At 37.7% G+C, this 12,849-nt stretch overlaps 1 long non-coding RNA gene across 1 annotated transcript in view; it reads right to left on the bottom strand.

Annotated features, from left to right (window-relative positions):
• Window positions 1-10,350, bottom strand: part of LOC126503661 (uncharacterized) — a 43,684-nt gene extending 33,334 nt beyond the window's left edge. Inside the window, exon 1 of the long non-coding RNA XR_007592355.1 lies at window positions 10,308-10,350. This is a non-coding gene — a long non-coding RNA (uncharacterized lncRNA). The remainder of the gene's footprint in view (window positions 1-10,307) is intronic.
• Window positions 10,351-12,849: the final 2,499 nt, after the last annotated feature.

The raw sequence follows: 12,849 nt of genomic DNA, 5'->3' as shown, positions 1-12,849 counted from the left end.
CCAGGCACAGAGCCCAGTTTGTAGGAATGGAAAACAATTTCCTTGCTTAGTCAACAGGAATAATGGTATGTTGACCACCCAGATTCCCTTGCCTATGTTCCCAGATCCACACAGCCTATCCTTTGAAGATGTAGAGGGCTAAGAGTCATTGATGTTAAGTATTTAAATACATCCTTATGGTAGTATCTCACAATTGTGAGACACTTCAGCAGTACCATTGTTTGAGAGGAGTAGGGATTGAACCTAGGGTCATTCACATATAGGCAAGTGCTTCAACATGTAGTTATACTTTCAACCTCAATCATATCTTTAGAAGACTGTCCTGTTACTTAATCGGGGTAGCATCTCCTGGTTCATGCCATATGTACTGAGATGAGTATATAAAATGATTATCTAGCCTCTGCTGTACCTCAGTTCACCTCAAAAATTTCGTTCGCCTTCAGTGCCAATATGTGCCTTTGTGTATTGATGTCATAAACATGAGAACTATAGTTCTAAACAATGCTGAATGCCAGCCAGGCATAGTGACACATACCAGCCATCACCTCTCCCCAGAGGACAATACTGGGAGATTGGTAGTTCAAGGCCAGCCTTGGCTAAAACAGGGAGTTCAAGACCTTGTCTAAAACAGGCTCACCAACCGTCTTAGGGAATTAGTTTGGGGTCTAGACAAATGTAGTTATTTTTCTTTCTCAGTTGAAAGTAATTGAAATACTAATCAGACAAATGATCGGTTGGTTGTTCTGAAGGATCTTGCTAAAATTGAGGATCAATACTGCTTCCTGTGACTGTTAAATTGGATCGCTCATCTACTTTCTCACGTGTGAGAAATGGGGGCAAATCATCAAATGGTCCTCGTGGAACAGATGAGAGCTACTGAGGATGGAGGAGATGTCTTAAAAGGATAAAAATAAATGACGTGGGAAACAGATGGGACTTCTTGAAAAGATAGTTGAAATATAATAAAGCTGAAAGATGAGTAGATCTTGGACGTTCTAAGATTGTGCATGATGTAAGACAGTAACAAGAGTGAATTCTGAAAACACACTAATTTATCTATTCCAGTCTTCTTTATTTTATTTCTTATTTTGTGCTCCTTTTGTTTCTTAGTTCCCTTTTAATTTTACTCTAGGTTGTTGTTGTTGTTGTTGTTTGGTTTTTATTTTTTAACTAAATCTACTCAATGTGCCAAGCTATAAAAGAACACATGATAACTTGGCAAATTTAAGCAAATGAAGTTGGTGGACTTAATTTATTGAATTAAAACAAATATCACTTGTATTGCAGTTGTGAGATTTAAACTGTCTGTAAAGGATTTGTGCATAGAAGGTGTGATCTGTGCTGATTAATAAAAAGGCTTTGGTTTGCATTCTTCTTGCTGTCCAACCACATGCTGCCTGTCCCGCTGAGTGAGGCTCATGTTAACTGGCCTTGAACCTTATGATGGGTAGCTTCATTGAAGAGTTATAATCTGAATATTTAATTGTCTCTGCTTCTAATGTGAATAATTTAAAAATTTATTTCTTTTTGCCAAAATGTGTGTGCATTCTATAAGCATTTCCTGCACTAATATTCTTAATATGAGAATGAAATTCACTTCTATATCTATTAAGATAAGCCTAAGTATTGACATCTATTTCACAAATTTATTTGTATGCAAAATAAGTTATTACACATATATAAAAACTAATTTTGGACAGTAGTAAGGTGATGTTATGTGTATTAATGTGTCAGACACTCTATAAGCCTTCAGATCATGGTGTTGAAAACAAGGCTCAAGTCTTTTATTTATAAAGTCAGAATTCTACTTACGTCATAAGATGGTTGTGTGAGTTAAATAAGAAACCTATGAGCCGGGCGGTGGTGGCACACGCCTTTAATCCCAGCACTCGGGAGGCAGAGGCAGACGGAACTCTGGGAGTTCGAGGCCAGCCTGGTCTACAAGAGCTAGTTCCAGGACAGGCACCAAAGCTACAGAGAAACCCTGTCTTGAAAAACAAAAACAAAAAATAAAAACAAAAAAAAAAAAGAAAGAAACCTATGTAATTTAGATATTTCCCTATGAAATGCATGTGTGCTGTGTGTGAGACACATGTGAACCTGGTAGTGACATGTTACAAATAACAGCATCTCTTCTTGGCCTAACGACACATCTGAGATCCCAAAAGGGTGTTTGATTTCAGTGTTTTCCCCTCACTTCCTGTTGCTCAAAGAGAACAACAACTTGAAAACATTAGTTCGGGAAATGCTGCATTGTCTTAATTACAATTTCCCTGAGATACATGGCTTGCAGTTTGAATATTCAGCATCATAATTATAATTTCCATAAGGAATGTAGAACAGTTATTACAAACAACACAATAATCACTTGGTCCATAGGGGAGACCATACTACTAGCGGAGTGAAGAGGAAGATGGGAAGTCTGTGGTTCTGATCAGCATTCAACAGAGTTTATTGCAATGTCCTTCAAAAATAATATTTCCCTGACTTATGGAAAAATGTATCATGATGACATACTTACATGAATTGACTAAGCATTGTCTGTATAATTTTCATTTTTATAAAGTTTTGTTTTGTCATTTTTGTTAACCATTCCCATAATTGCTATGCCACTAAGACATTATACAGAAGCAAACTACCAAAATAGTAAAGGCCCATCATTAGAGTAGAAAGTTTTACCAGTGGTTTTTTTCTCCACAACTAAATGTTTGTTTTTATGCTAAGTAAAATGGAGAAACTTTACTAAATTATTTTAAAGATGGCCTTTATTTTAGTATGTCTGTGGCTTCAATTGTCTCTAACTTTAATATTTTTCTTTCCTTTTTCATTTTCTAGATGAAGTCAAAGAAGCAAAATGCAGCATTCAAGGTTGGTACTTTCCATAATGTCTGAGCACATGTCAATATGAAACAAAGTATAAAAGTAGCAAAGCCAAATACCTTCATCTCTTCATGGATAACAGAGGATACTATGTTTTTATTTTCCCCACACTGTATAGAAATTACAACATAAATTTTAACAAAGCATAGCACTATAATTGAATATATTAGCTGAATAAAAATTTGGCAATATTGTTTCGATAGAAATATTCAATATTTCCACTTGCTTGGTTGTATTTATTTGTCCATCTTTTATATGTATTTATTAATGATATTCATTGAATGCACAGTGCATACAAGACTACATAACTGTAATTCCTTCAATCCAAACTTTATTAGTCCTCCCTTTTCTAACATTGCCTGATAACTCAATAAGAATCCTTATCTACTATAATGGATCCTTGATTTTGTTACAGCTGACAGGTAAGTATAATGTCTTCAGCATTGTTTATCTGTGTTCATATGTCTACTCTCAAATAATTTTAACTCCTTTGTATAATAATAACTATTTTATTTAAATTAATGAAGTATTTTATACATATTTAATATACATCTATGGCTTATTTTTGGCTATTGTGTATTTGTTCTTGTATATCAGGATAAATTACTAATTGACAATACAAACTATATTTCCATAAAATTCTAATATGTACCAATTCTAATATGTATCGTAAATATTTATTTATTTATATGTAAGTATGGTACCAGTAGATTGCACAATCTCTATGGGAGTCAGACTCTAAAAACTGTCTATTAAGCAAGGGTGAGTCGAGACTAATACTAGAGTAGTTATAGGCTAATTTTAAATGGAGAGATATAGTGCTATTTTAATAAAGGAATTTTGCTATTACTTTATTTAACTAAACATTAAAGCATTTATAGATCTCATTACTACTTTGATTCCCTTACTCTTTCACACATAACATCTCGTAGTATTTAGTAGAAATCCTAACGTCAGAGGTGTATTCGCTAAGAACTGTCAGAATTAAGAAGGAACTCCCATATCAATCTATTAATTCAATTTAATTTGATAAAAAAATCATCTCAATCACCTCGGTCATCAATACATCTAATTGCAGTACTGCAAGGCAGTAGAGAGTTGGGATCCCAGACAGTGTGCTTGCATTTGAAGTCTAATTGCCGATGTATTATTTATCGGTCTTTGAACAGTTTAACACCTGTAATCCCTGATTTGCTCAGTTGAGAAATGAAAAGAATAAGAGGTTAGCATAAATTAAGAGAGAGAATATATTTACAAGTCATTTCACTAGGTCATAAAAACGCACGATTGACAGTCACTACTCATCACGTTGCTGTATTACATTTGCCATTCACACTTACTGCAGGCAAGCAGCAACTTCACTGTCTAAAGGAAACTTCTCTCCTGGCCCCATTTTATCTTCTTTCACCTCCAGAGATGCATTCCTTATGTGATAATATATTTCTTCCATGTGAAAATAGACATAACTCGGGACTGTCCATCCATTTGTGATATCTTATTATGGGTGCTGCGTGTGCTTTGCTTTCTTGACAGAAAACTTTGGTAACTGTGACTAGAGTGGACGAAATAAATAAAAGTTTTGTTTTTGCTAAAGAAAGAAAAGGTAACAGCAAGGTGTAGGAAAAACAGAAGGAAAGAAACTTGCTGCCAGGTTTTCAGGCTCTGAAATCAGCATGGCTGGGCCTGTGTGTGGTGACATCCCTCTTTCTTGATCCTGTGAGAACTAACAAGAAGCAAGGAGACTGCAGATTGGTAGAATACAGAGGAATGCTAGAGAATCATTCTTCTCTAGCTAAGAAAGCATGAAGGAATAATAAGTCTGAGGACATAAGAAGAAAGGAAATATTAAGGAATAAAAATAAGTACCTATTCATCTTTGTGAGTTATATAGGCATCTGTGTACATCTTGTTTTCATGTATACCAGCATAGGCTAGGAAAGCAATACTCCCTTGGTTGAGACTGAAGAGATGTGTCAAACTAGCTCAAAGACACCAAAAGCCCTTGGACCAGAAGCCCTTTACTAAAGGGCCTCAAAGTATGAACATAACCAAGAATTTAAGTGAAAACTTTCCCTTTTGTTCAGTCTGCCTTAGTGAAGCAAGTGAATCTCCACCATTGGCTTGGGAAAAATTGGCCAGCTTCAAGAGCTGCCAGATACATTCCATATCCACAGACACTGCTCAGGAGCGTAGAAATGCGTCAAGACTGGATTTTCTGTGGAGACAGACTACCCCTTTTAGATAATGGAAAAAATAATACTATATCCTCTTATAATTGAAAGCATTAAGGGTTGTTGTTGGGAATAATTGAGTCCTGGCCTTCAGCTGCTCTTCCCTGCTAGAACTATCTAATTGGAGTTACTAAACCTGTGCTTTGCCTAGAGGATCAGAAGATGGGATTTTCACCTGTTGGCCATTGACTACAGGGTATTTAAGCCTCCATGGTGCTATTAAAGAATGGCTTTTGTACCAGTGATTGGAGGTCCTTGTGTTGGTCTGTCTCTGCGTGTGTTTCCTCAATCTCCAGCCCCTTGCCCGAAGCTTGCTAACTGAATTATAGCACATAGAGCACAGATGGGGGACGTGGTGTGCAGCAGGTTGAATAATTTAAATGAAAGAAGATAGTACTGGGTACTTGGGAAATTAAAAAATATATTTATCTAATCACATCGCATGGACGTGTAGCATAGCTGTACACTGAAAGTTATTTCATCTGATGGTGTATACACCCACTTCATATGTCCAGCTCTCCAAGTCCAGCTCTTTAAGGTAAGATAGTAGAAATAGGAACACTTTGGGAAGACAAGGCAGAAATAGGTTCCATACCATGTGTTGGCACAGCAGACCTTGTTTAGGATTCAGCATGCCCTTACCATACACCATGACAGCCTACCCCATAATCTTGGAATTCCTAGCCTCTGGAACTATGCAAAAATATTTGTTTTTACTAACTATGAAGATGATAGTAATTTCTTAGGGTAAACTAAATGTTCTCAGACATCACTTCTCTAATGATAATTTAAACACCATTGGGTTGAAATGATTGACTCTGATCCTTCAAAGTGCAATGTATTGGAGAGAAATGGAAAGGGGCGAGATTCTAGAGAGTTTCCGAATCACCACCAGGACGCTTGAACATTTGAAGAGTCCCAAATGTTTAGGCTGCCTGAGGTATTGTCTAAGTGTATAAAGTCTCTCAAATATTTGTATATATATGTATATATATACATATATATATATATATATATATTACACAGATATTGTTATTGGCTCTCTTAGACACATAAAGTGTCACGCTCTTCTCAAAGGAAACCATTGATTTTTGCGCATAAAATTTACCTATACTCTCTTGATTTAAGTCTGTATTTGTCTTCAAGAGGCAAAACCTAGGCCCCCAGAAGCTAATTATGAGTTTCTTAATTATAGGACAGACAATGGATAAATAGGACAGCTATCATATAGCATAACAACCAACTTACAACTTCTGGTATCCAGACCAGAGAGTAAACAAGAGAAGGCATTAGGGGATGAAAATCTTCTCAAACTCCAGACTCCATGCCAACTGCTTGCCTGAAATTGTCTCCATTCAGAAGCATCTCTTGGGCCATTGTTTTTCTCTTTTCTGACTTTGACTTATTTGATGGTAGAGTTGATGGCTGTCATTTTTCTCTATTTTTACCACATGTGAATAAATGTTGGATAGTTTCATTATGGCCCTAAACCTGGTCAAGAACACAGAATATCTCTGTCCTTAGCCTACTCTATTTTATTAATTCACTGTAGAGGATCAGCGGCAGCAGGGGTGGGGCAGGGATCTCTGAAGGTGATCAAAAAGCAGCCAAAGAAAACTAGATTTGCCTTTTTGTTTTACACATCTATATTTTAGGATTTATGTGAGGAAGAGGGAGTCCAAATGAACTACATCAAAATGTTGATTTGGGGCTGCTGTGTAGCTCAGTGATACTGCAGTTGGCTTGCCAAACAAAACGATGATTTGACATATAACATCAATTACATGGCATCTAAACTATTGGGCATCTGCTGAAAAAAGAAAATGCCCATTGAAAGCATATATGTTTGGGAGATAACCATATGGCTCAAAGGATGAACACCAAATGAATGGACATTTTTTTAAAATGCAGAAAAAATGTTTAAAAATAGGGAAACTAATTTTCTTTTATTTTAAATCATTGATTTTTAGACATAAAATTTACCTCAACTATCTTAATTTGAATCTGTTTTTGTCTTCACATAACAAAATCTAGACCCACAAAATCTAAATCTAATTTCCTTGGGTCTTTCCTGCATTTTTAAAAGAGGATGTGGCTCTTCTTCCCATGATAAAATGTTTAAAATTTTCACACTGACAGGATTGTGTTTAGATTTGAACATCATCAATTTAGAAGACTATAAATAACCTCTTTTGTTCTACAAAATATACAGAATGTCATTCAAGGAAGCACCAATTATATATGACTACGAATTAAAGAGAACTTTAATATTGAATTGAAGACTTCAAAAATCATTAAAAAAGATGGTCGAATTGATAACTCCAAGCAAGTTCTTCATAAATCTCTTTTATAACCTTTCAAATTTTTCACACTGGAAATGTTTTGAATCTTCATCCAAACCTAAATGTTTCTTAATCCTTAGTTGTTGCCACTTGTCTTCTCTCTATGTTTTAGAACAGATTATATAGTTGAACCTTGTCTCTTTGCCTAAACCTTTCCTTTTTTCTCTCCATCCTCTCTGACTTTATCTTGTCATATATCTCTGGTTTATCTGTGAGAAAAGGAGAGAAAAGCGGATTGTGGGAACGCTACATATATGTGAAGGTAAAATCATCTCTCAGTTATGTAGTTATGTGGATTTTGTAACAGAACTAAGAATGGTGATGGTCTTAGGACCATGTTATTGTTGGAGGAGCTACCTAAGGGCTACAAGAATAAAAGACGGGGCGATGAATTCACTTACAGTTAACACAGCCTCTGTCTCCACTTCCTCTAAAACTTAAATAAAATTAGAATTAGGAATTGAGTAGCCATATACACCCAGAGTACAGGAACTGGGTGAAATTAGACCTAACATCACACGATAACTTAAAAATGGAAAATGGATACAGAAGGGTCACTTATCCCCACAGAGTAGATAGTTGCAGCAGAAACATGTCTAAAAACAGTAAGTATTTGAATTGCTGAACCTTTAAATAGCTTGGGGATCAGACATATTGAAGGCAAGGTTTGTAAAAGTAGCTGACCACTGATAATAGAAGCTGAAAGTCTATAAATGGAGCAAATAGACCCCCACATCTTCATTCTCACACAGCAAATCCGATTCAAAGCCCTTTGCCAATTTCTCTGAGACTTGTGAGATAAAAGACTAGTATTGCATTCAGCATGTCTTGATCCTGGTAACCTGATTTGACAGAAAAAAATGACAGACATGCATATGGGCACATGTATAGAAAAGCTGGGATCAGATGAGCCGTGTTGGCCCTGATGGAGCGACACCAGATGCAGAGAAACCTAGAACTTCAGCAAATTATAATGCATGACACGAGAGGGATGGTTTAAACAGTCTTTGTGGAAGATCTCTGTATTGGATCAGTTTCAAGTTGTGTGCAGCTGAACAGAAAGACTGCTGCTTTCTGCACAGTCACAGATTCACCAGTTACCTGACCTGAACTGAAGAAAGCTTTGAGAATGTCTGTGAGTCTGAGGAATTAGTCCCTTGTAATAATACTCATTCAGTCAGGACATCATCTGATTTTTACACTTTGACTCAGGGCTTCTTTGACTCCCCATAAACTATGAATGAATGAGTCTAGTATTGTTATTGAAAAATTAGGTCTTAACATACCTCTTCAACTTGGCTTTCAGAACTGTGACAGCTAGTCTTAAGTATCTGAATTAGGAAAATGGAAGACTCTTCTTGAGACTTTGAACCCGGAAGAAAAATAAATGCAGACACAGACACACACACACACACACACACACAGAGAGAGAGACAGAGAAACAGACACAGACACAAAAACACACAGAGACAGAGAAACATGTACACACAGAGAGAGATGCTCAGACACAGATACATTCATTTCTTCCAGTAAATTACATCTCAGTGTGCTTGGTTTGCTTTGATTTGTTTTGTCTGTGAGCTGTAGTGGGTTTATTAATTGGTAGATCCCACTCATGTACCAGTAGCTTTTTGGGTCTTCTAAATCACAAAGAGGGAACTATTTCCACGAAAGAGGGAAAACAATACAAAGAGAAAAAGGCAACCTGGGAAGAAAGAGTTAGAAAAAATGTAATGCCCTCAAATTAGGAGGCATCCTATTCTCCAAAATAAAATAAGATACTATAAAGAAAACAAAGAAAAAGTTTAAAGCTCTCAAAATTAAAATATAAAATATGTAAATAATAAGAAAATGGTGTATCTTGGAAGTGTATGTAGGCAGACCACCCAGAGGTAGAGAAGAATGAGACAATGATTAAGAAAGAACAGGGAAATCTTCAGCAAAGACAATGATCCTGAATCCCCAGCACTGCAGTCAGACCAGTTTAGCAGGTGAGTAGAGGGCAATGATAACTAGTAATAACTACAAACTTACTTCCAGAGTCTAGATAGAATTTCCAGGCTTCAAGGGCCAGTGTTCTCCACCAATAAATGAGGACAATGTGTCATCATAAAACTTCAGAACAAAATAGACAGAGAATGTCCTCTATGCAGCCGGAGATAGAAGAAAGAGAAAGGATGTGCCAGACACACTGTGATTCCTCAGCATCAATTATGGAGGTGACAATTCAATGCTCTGAAGACATGACACGTTCCACCAAGGGAGACGAGGAAATACTGCCCAGGAAATGTCTTCCAATATCCCAATATACATAGAAACACAGAACATCCCTGCTTGCAAGAGAAATATATTCCCCGCTACCAGTGTGTTTTCCAGAACAACCCATGCAAAGTACTGACTGAGGTAGATGCTCTGGGAGGCGAGTAGCACACATAAACACAACAGCAGCAGACCACAGACCTTGAGCTGTGCATGCCTACAGACTAAGATGAAATTTTTAGTTCTGTGGGAGAATTCAGGCTAGGAGTTTGGTAGAGTCCCGGATCTCATGCAGGCTATGAATCAAGGCAGTTATTGGTGCTATGGAAGACAAAAAAATGGAAATATATTTATGGAGCATCACACTGGTTAGCTCGAAATATTCCTAGAGACGTGGTGTTGAAATAGGGACGGTGGGGCTGCGTCCCCAGCACCCCGCCGCCCGCATGGCTAGCTTATGCCCGAAATAATTACACGGAAACCGTATTCTTTCAAACACTGCCTGGCCTGGCTAGGTCCAGTTTCTTATTGGCTAGCTCTTACATATTGTTCTAACCCATTTCTAATATTCTGTGTAGCCCATGAGTTGGCTTACCAGAGAGGATCTTAACCTGCGTCTGTCTGGAGCGGGAGAATCATGGCGACTCTTCCTCTAATCTTCTTTCTCCCAGAATTCTCTTCTGTATACTCCGCCTACCTAATTTTCTATCCAATAAAATGGGCCAAGGCAGTTTCTTTATTANGAATTCTCTTCTGTATACTCCGCCTACCTAATTTTCTATCCAATAAAATGGGCCAAGGCAGTTTCTTTATTAGTAAGAAATCATTCCCACATCAACGTGGTACAGTGAAAATGATTAGATTTAACTAAAGTTATAATAACCATTCCTTTTTGTGTGGTTGTATAATTGAGGTAGCTGAATTTCACTTTCAGTTTTATAAATTGATGATAATGATGATTTTGTTCACGCAATTTAAAGAACGTTATCAAAATAAACAACTGCAGGGGAGAGAGAGGAGAGTGACAGCTTATCGCTATAACAAAATATCAGACAATTATTATAATGGAGAAAAGAGGTTTCTTTCACTGAGCAGCCTGGAAGTTCAATGACTGCGGGCAGGGATCTCGGTTTGCCTTGGCCTCTGCTGAGGGAAGCAGGTGACAGCATGTCGGGGCAGGAGTACACACATGTGTGCAGCAGTCTACACCTTAGAACAAAGAATAAGAAGCTGGTTTCCTACAGACCCTTAGAATGAACATCACTGTCAGCGCCCAGAGTAGCTGTCAGTGGTCCTCATCTACCAGAAATTCTGTCATATCCCAACAGTGCTGCAATGTTGACCAATCTTGCATCACTGTGAACCTTTGTGGGAAAGATGCTCACACTTCATTTACTCTTTGGCAAAGGGGATGTGGAAGCTATTATTATGCATTGTTGCTACTTTATTATTACTGTTATTTTGACATTATCTGACTTTTTAAATGATAAATTCATATTATCTTCATGAAAAGATCAGCCAGATTTAAGTGCATTTAATATAAAATTATAACTTTTCTGCTGCCTTTCCCATTTCCCATAGGAAAATTACTTCTTTTACTGTTGTTTTGTTGGTTCGTGTGTGTATTTGCTGGATTTTCTTTTCCTTGTAAGGAAGCAAATGCAGATAAATGATACCAAATATCTTATACAAAGCAGCGAATCTTCCACATTGATTTTCATTTCCCTCTTAAAGACGCTAGGAAATATGCTAGCAGTTTAAATATCTGAAAATGTCTTGTTGAAAAGAAGTGCAATTTGGACTGGGGATCCAAATGATAAATACAAGAAGGCAACGGTTCAAGGAGTCATCTCTAGCACCATCGAAAGAAAAAGAAGGCTGTCCAAGGGCACAGGGACTAGTGAGTGCTCCTCCACAGAGTCCCTGGAGCACAAGCAGAGGCCACAGATCAAGGAGAAATGTGGAGATGATGTGGACACAGTTGGAAATGTAAGCATTGTGTCATATCCTCAGGGACAAACGCTGTATTTAATGGGCAAGATGTATACCTAAGCATGGAAACTGTAAGCACTAAGGAAAGTGGGAAAAGGAGAATTAGAGAATCTGAACCAAACCCTGCCCTACATTTAACACACCGGTATAGGGAAACAGGAGCACTGAGAATAAAGAGAACCACTCTAAAAGCAGAGTGGTTCTCTGGGGTAAGGTACTAGAGGAGGGTTCATTTTATCATAAACATAGGACTTTCCTTGTCTCGCCCATGTGGATCCTCTCTTACACACACTCTCGCCCCATTGTTTTCTTTTTCTCCTTTTAAAAACCCTCTGAACTTGTCTCAAACAGGATCCATTTTGATAGGGGAAACACACACACACACACAAAGGACAAGGAAAGAGAAGCTCAGGTGGGAATTTCCTTTGAACCTTGCCAAACCTTGCTGCTTTTGTCCTTAGCCTTTAACTCAGAAATGAAAGGAACAGCCACCACACCAGTACAGAGACCAACCCCAAACCACCCCCATTTCCTGTAGCCATGACATCTCCCTGTCTTCTGCTTTGCCTTTATCCCTTTTGTACTGACCTCTTTCTCCTCACCTGCTACCTCCATACACACACACACACACACACACACACACACATATACACATACACTCACGCATGCACGCACACAGCCCAGGAGGCCTTTTGAACTGAATAGAAACATGGTTTCAAGCCCTTACGTGAGGGGATGCAGCAATTGCCTTTTGCAATTCACAGACAATTTACCCATTCTCACTCAAGTGACAGCTCTGACTTGGACCAAGATCTCTTTGCTGTAACCATACTCAATTCCACATTCTCTCTCACTATTTCTCCCATTTTCTGCTTCTTGACACTCACTTACTGAGGCTATTCGTGTTTCCCTCCCCATTCTGGGAAGCCAACTAACACTCCCATGTGTTAGATTCCCAGACTAGAATGCTTTTTATTCCACGACATCATTTACACTCCTAGCAAAGCACTTAACAGGTTGTAAGATAATTGTGTTGCCGTGAGTTTACCTTTTCTATTTGTTTCTCAGATAAAACTTTCCACTCCTTTTGGGTATTGACAGTACATAGGTCTTTGTGGCTTATAGCAGGACCCCAATAGATGCTA

The sequence above is a fragment of the Alexandromys fortis genome, unplaced genomic scaffold (genome assembly GCF_014885135.2).
Source record: "Alexandromys fortis isolate MF-2015 unplaced genomic scaffold, M_Fortis_MF-2015_v1.1 scaffold_2_26212498_36691700, whole genome shotgun sequence".
Lineage (NCBI taxonomy): Eukaryota > Metazoa > Chordata > Mammalia > Rodentia > Cricetidae > Alexandromys > Alexandromys fortis.
The sequence above is the reverse complement of the archived record's forward strand: the minus strand, read 5'-3'. Positions and strand labels throughout refer to the sequence as shown.